The following is a 6,000-nucleotide window of genomic DNA, read 5'->3' as shown; positions in this document are numbered from 1 at the left end:
TTCCCATCAAAGGGTGGGGGAGATACAAGCCTTGGATTGTGTTGTAGCTGAAATAGTAAGATTGACATACTAGTTCACTGTTTTTATTATTTCACTGTTTCAAGCACTAAAAGGGCTTCAAGGATTCTTTTTTTTTTCTGGTACTGCCCCATATTTCCCGTCCTTTGTATGTGCAAGTACCAGTTTATAACAGTTGGTATCAGGTAATAAATTGGAAATCAAGGGTGTATCTGCAAGAGCCTTTAACAGCATGGTAGTTGAAAAAGAAATACAAATCTCAGCTGTTACTCTGCCAGTGACCCAGAGAAAAGCAAGAATACAGAAAGAAAACTGCTGACATTTAAATGCCCACATAAGAATACTAAAATACAAAGCTGCTTATGAGCATTTTGTAATAAAATACTGTCCTGATAAGAGATTTTGTTTCAATTTTGTGCTTATATGTGATTTTAATGTATCCAAACTATTTTCATATACTGTTAAAGCAACTTCCTCTTTTGATTAGGTACAACAAAATTTAAGGTTTCTTAAATATAATTGCCTGGAAAAGGGAGCTGTTAGAACACTTTTAAGTAAGTCCCATGATTGACATTTCTAGCATGTTGAAATAGATACACAAGTAAAGTTAATCACTACATGGTTTAAGAGAAGGAATTGCCCCAACTTTTATGTATGACTATGTTACCATGTTTAGATAAATTGCCTGATGTAGGTCATTAAAAAGGGACCAATTCATTTTTGTCTGTCCTAAAAAGGGCTCGGAAAAACATGATTTCTCATCAAACATCCACTGAAAAGACAACTCACTGTAATACACCGAGATAAAAAATGGGTTCAGGAGGGGAACATGCTTCTTTATCTGGTGGGTCCATTATCCCAGTTGTCCTTGACAGCCAATGAAGAGTCACGTAAAGTTTACATTAATTGATTTTATTGTTAATCTGCTTGAAGTTTTGTAAGTCAAGAGGAAAAAAAAACCTGGAAAACATGCAATCAGCCACTTTATATCATGTTTAGCTGTAAAAAAAAATGCTGTTTTTCCAGAGATCCAGTCACCAGCAAGCTGCAGAATGCTTTGCAATTTTTCCACACACTTTGCTTTCGTATAAAGCCACAGACGTCTATATTTTACATTGCCACCTCTAACATTTATATTTTACCACTGTGGGCTGCAGTGTTACATTACAATGGTGCTGAGCCCACCTACCTCTAACATCTTTCTTCATGAGATATTTTGTCCCACAGTGCTGGAGATGGCATGTAACATTAAAAATAAAAAATTTCTCAGTACAGGAAGATTACAACACAGGAGATTTCAGTGCAAAACTACACAAAAAAGACCTTACAATTGGCACGTGTTTCTGTACATTTCATTTGCAAAGATGGAAAAACTACAGTGTAAAGGAAATCTCTACTCAGAGAAGACTTTATTAACTTCTTTAATTTCTTTTTTTGGTGATTGGTGTTAGAAGTGCTGTGAGAACTAAGTTCTACCTGGTTACCATTTTAACCTTACTCCTCCCCACGCACTGCTGTCAACAATACATCCAAATAGTCAGCAGAGTAGGATGATAGTTGTGTTGTGGAACTAAATATTACCTGTTTAGAAAAGATTTCAGATATGGCAGTGCTAACCAGAGGTGGGCAAAATACTCCGCTCAAGTAATTTATTTATCAGAATTTTATATAAATATTTTTTAATTCCCCAAATGTAATAAAACTTTTTTTTGTCTTTAGATTCAAGACTAAAAGATCAATCAAGACACTTCTAACTGTGCAACATTTTTTAATTCCTAGTACTGAGTTTACAGCGTGTAGCTAGAGTCAAATTTGCTTGGGCTAATTGTTGACAATTGAGGTGATGATTATTTCATCATCAGCAAGCTTGGTTCCTGAGGTTTGGTTTGGAGGGAGCCCAAGTCACTCCTGTCTGCTGATGAAGCTGTTCCACTGTGTTACCCTCCTGTCAAAATGGGTCAACACAGTGTAGCCCATGGCCACCATGCTACAAGAGTAGCATTTCTAAATGAAAGGTCCTGACAAAAGAGGGGGATGAAATCCTGTCACAGAAAGGAGCTTTTCTTCACTCACTCCCAGTGAGTTACCCGGCTCACCGAGGACAGACGTTCACTGCATGCACACATCTGGCCCAGCCTCTCCTCGTGTAACATCATTCATCAAGTCCTGTCATGTTAGCCTTGCTGCCCACATTCCCCCAGCACGCCACAGAAAACTTTCCTCTCAGCACCTTACATTTCACTGCCTCGTAGGCATCCTTTGTTCACTTTAACAACAAAATGGTGCCATTCAGGAGCTGTAGCAACATAATTGCTACTTACACAGCACAGTCCTGCAGTCACCGAGAGGTCTGTGAGTGCATGGTTGCTGCAGTGCCATTCACTGCTCCAAAAAATGCACACTTAATATTTTCATGATGAATTTTGTGATTTCAAGAATGCTTTGTAGATATGTATTCTCTCCATGTAGGTACTAAGTGAAGCTGGGAAGTATTAAGTCTCTGTGGAATATGAGACAGGAAAACCATAAAATTATACTTGTCTCATTACTGCAATATAGATGCTGTGAACCCTGATGGTCAAAAACACTATTTCTGCTCTTTGAACATAATTTCAAATTTTTCCACTTCATAGTTCAGTCCTGACAGCAAAGTAGGCCAGTGTATTGCAACTTTATGGCTTTTGAGACCAGACTCATGCAGTCAGAGGTGTCCTGCTGCCTGTGAAGTGGAAGGCTGCAAGGATAGTGCCTCCCAGGTATGACATCCATGGAAGAAGCATGGACAGGACCACCAGGCAGTTCATGCAATTCATAGGTTGAGCCACTCCTCAAAGGGTGATATTTTAACTTTTATTTTTGCTGCATTTCATCTGTTGAGTACCTGTCTGCGGCCGTTTTTAACAGGCTTCCTTCACTTACCCGTATCTCATTATCAGTGAGGACAAGGGGAGAAGCTCCTAAGCTGTGTACTTTAATACACACTCCAGTCAGCCCATGAGTAGATAGATAAGGGAAATGTGAGGTACCTGCAATCTCCTGATCCCTTTTACCCCATCGTGGTTCTTGTGATTCTGGGAGGTTTTTTTAATTGTATTTCCACACGCATGTATCAGTTTCTTCTTTTTCAACTACCCCTCAAAGCCTGGGTTTTGTCTTTTTGCCTTATCCAGCACCCTTGCCCCTGCTCCTTTCTCTGCTGTTTGTTCTAGATGACTATATTATACTATCATTCTCCAAAAGAAAAGTATGGTGGTTTTTTTTCTTAATTTTCTCCATCACATCCCATTTGTCTCCTCAGTCATCACAACTCTCTTATCTTGTCAGGCTCAAAACCTTGGCACCATCATTAGATATTTGCTTTCTGTTGCCAGTATCTATTCCACTACTCAGTATTATAGATAACCTTCCCCTAGTACATCTGTTTTCATCTCTTTCTGTACATCTTCTCACTGTTCAAACTATGGAATTACTCAGCTCTATGCAGCCTTTTCTTGACATAGCTCTGTTTGTATTTGTTTAACGAGATTCACCTCAAACAGTCATTTAAAATTTAGGCATGTAGACAGAGCAGTAGGTCTGTCAACGTGTGAATCACTTGGATCAGTCTTTGAGTTGAAAAATTAGCAATTAACTCAAAAATAATATGCTGTTGAGGTTTGCTAACGGACAGCCAGACAATTGTGCTGTAGATGAACAGAGCATGGGTCCATTTGCAAACACCAAATTAACCTGTGTGTTTCAGAACAAAAATGAATTGGTAAGGATCTATGTTCTTTCCTCAATGTTTGACATGCACTAATACTGTGTCACTGTGCCCTGAATGTTTGCTGCTTGCCTGTGACACAGTCCACGAGGCACAAAGCTATGAAATGTGGATCCTTCCGAGATGTTTCATGCTTGTCAGCTTGGCAACCGATTTGTGCTGGTGATGAGACTTGTCTGAGTTGCTGGGCATTGCAGGCCTGTTTCTGTTTACCTTGCCAGCCCATTTGCAGCCAGCTGTTCTCCAGCAGGAGACAATGTTAAAGCAAACACACACATGGAAATTGTCCGTAATAATTAAGATCCCAAGGCAACAAGTCCCTTAAACATGTGCTTAAGTTCGTTTAATCAGGTGACCAGTCTAAAAGATATTGCTTCTCCTGAAATATCTTCTACACCTGTCCTATTAGAATTTCCTCAAGGTGATAAAAAACTAATTATGTTGGTCTTCTAAGCATATGGCATCCAAAAATGCCCATGTGGCTTCTGAGTGGGCATTTTCCTGCAGCTGTTTCAAAATTTCTTTCATATTTTTGATTCCTCCCCCTGTTGCTTCTCTGACAGTACTTCTGCCCACCAAATTGTCAAGTTGTTGATAATTTCTCTTCTCACTCGTTGTATCTTTTGTTATTTAGAAATAGAAGAAGACTCTTCATTCATGTTAAAAAAAAACCTGTTTATATATCCTATCTCTGCACCCAGGATACCATGGCTTATGTGCTTTGCGGGAATAAATGTGCTCATTAAATGTCTTTGAACATTATCATCTTGATCATTAGCATCAGTATTTAGGAGATGAGCTTTCCCATATTTTGTTGGTATTCATTAGAAGATTAAAAGTTGTTGATATGCAGAAATGGAAGTAGATACCTGTAGCAACTCATAGTCTTGGAGGAAACTTAGCAATTAGACAGATAAAGCCTGATGTAAAAAAAGGCATTAAGACACTTACAAAGTAGACATAGCCAGTCATGGGCTCAAATGTTTTTCTGAGGGACAACCTTTGTCAGACCATCTTTTGCTTCTTGTTTTTGTAGATTCCCAATTTGGGTCTGCTGGGTGAAGTACTTTGGTAAAACGGAGTTGCCTCTGTGGAAAAGATGCTTTGGTGGGTTATAAGGCTGCGAGGGCACAGAACAAAACTGTCAGCTCTCCCCAGAAGGGTGATGGTTGTCAGGGACACCAAAACAGAAGTTTGGTGCAGCTGGGCAAATCAGGCTTGCCTGCAGTACAAGCAGGCTCACTGTAGCTTAGCTGGAGCTTTCAGCTAACACAGTCCTGAGTTCTGGGTAGTCTGCTTCTCTCTTAAGCAGCTGCAAGAAAAACTATCAGTAGTTTTAGAGCTGAACATTTCTAAGAGGAAGAAATTTAAGAGATATTTAATAAGCAGCCTTTACTGAACACCTTTTCTGGCCAATACTTCTCTGACAGAAAGTCTATCACAAACTTGAGGTAAAAAAGCAAATACAAACCTCATACAAGTTTCTCCACCATGGTTAATTCTTAGCCTGCTACATAATATTTACACAGAAAAAAAACTACTTCTCAGGATCTGAGTATCAAAACCTCCTTATCTCCAAGCTTGCCTCAGAGAGCTGTATGCAAGCCAAAACCTCCTCCTTGGTCATTGGCTCCACGCAAACAGAGAGGAGCTACGCTGCTCCTTTCCCATCCTCACATGGTGGTCTGAGGAAATACCAGAGCCGACATCTCAGCACCACTGGGTATTCCTCTGGAAAAATAACCCATAACACCAAAAAAATGGGAAAAAAAGCTCCACAATGGTTACTGCCAAATGCCATGAACCTGCTATCAACGAAAATCTACACCGTTGCATGACAACAGAGCAGTGCTTCTGTGTATGACGAAGCATGGTGGAGCCTTCTGCTCGCAGTGTGGGGCCTGAGGCTTGGGCTGCGAGAGTGTCTGAAAAACTTGTAGCACATTTCTAAATGTCCCATCTCTACTGCAGATGTTTCTGTCTGCACAGTAGTGTGGTGCTGTGCATCTCACATACCACAGCATTTGCAGTTTCTCAATCTCTTTAATGGGTAGTTCTAATCGTGCTGGTTATCATTTGCAACCACCATGACTGCCCTGATGACTGGATGGCATGAGATATAATAATGATGGTATTTCATCTCTTAGCAGCTGTCAGAGGCCCTCAGGCTTCTGAAACACTGCTATCAGAAATAAAGGGCATGAGTCTTTCATCACTTC

This window comes from Geospiza fortis, unplaced genomic scaffold, assembly GCF_000277835.1.
Source record: "Geospiza fortis unplaced genomic scaffold, GeoFor_1.0 scaffold112, whole genome shotgun sequence".
Lineage (NCBI taxonomy): Eukaryota > Metazoa > Chordata > Aves > Passeriformes > Thraupidae > Geospiza > Geospiza fortis.
The sequence above is the reverse complement of the archived record's forward strand: the minus strand, read 5'-3'. Positions refer to the sequence as shown.